We start from the raw sequence: 1,064 nt of genomic DNA on the forward strand, positions 1-1,064 counted from the left end.
CCGGGCTGGATTCAAACCCGCCACCTTAGGTGTATGTGGCTGGCGCCTTAGCCGCTTGAGCCACAGGCGCCGAGCCTTGACCAAAAGTCTTACCGATAACAATTAACAGATATTTTGTATGTTGTATGTATTATATGTTATATTCTTACAACGAAGTAAGCTAGAGAAAATAAAATGTTATTAAGAAATCATAAGGAAGAAAAGAGATATTTGCCATTTGTTAGATGGAAGTGGATCATCATAAAGGTCTTCATCCTCAGAGTCTGCATGAGGAAGAGAAGGAAGAGGAGGGTGCTTGTGTTGTTTCCGGGTGGCAGAGGCGAAAGAGGTGGAAGGGGAGGCAGGAGAGGCTGGCACATGGTGTAACTTGTATTGAAAAACATCTATGTATAAATGGACCCGTGTAGTTCAAACCCATGTTGTTCAAGGGCCAGGCATACAGTGGAGACCCATTTTGTTTGTTTTTTTATTGTTTGGGATTCACTGAGGGTTCAAAGAATTAGATACGCTGATTGCATTTGTTAGGTAAAGTCCCTCTTATCATTGTGTCCTGTCCCCAACAGGTGTGCCATACACCATGACCCCCCTGTCCTTCCTTCCTCTACCTTCCCCCTTGTATTAGCTCATCTACAGCTTTCATATTAGAATTGAGTACACTGGATTCTTGCTTCTCCATTCTTGTGATGCTTTACTTAGAAGAATGCATGCCAATTCAATCCAGGTTGATATAAAAAATGTAAAGTCTCCATCTTTTTTAATGACTAAATAGTATTTCATGGTGTGGGAGCCAAACTAATTAACTCAAGTCACAAGTCAAACTACCTCCTTTTGTTGTTTATTCAGAACAACAGGTCGCTGCATACCAAGGACCTTATCATACCTAGGTGTTACAGCCCACATCCTGGCCCCCTCCCCCTTTTGCACTCCCCACTCTACTCTGCACTCGCCCCACTTGCGACCTGTATCCCTTCCTTCTCATTCGCTCACCTGAGACAAAGAAGACTCGTCCCTGAGCCAATCAACCCTGAACACGACCACCCTGTACCTGTCAGTTTAGGACAGAC

This window comes from Otolemur garnettii, unplaced genomic scaffold, assembly GCF_000181295.1.
Source record: "Otolemur garnettii isolate 467f Iridium unplaced genomic scaffold, OtoGar3 scaffold00158, whole genome shotgun sequence".
NCBI classification, from domain to species: Eukaryota; Metazoa; Chordata; class Mammalia; order Primates; family Galagidae; genus Otolemur; species Otolemur garnettii.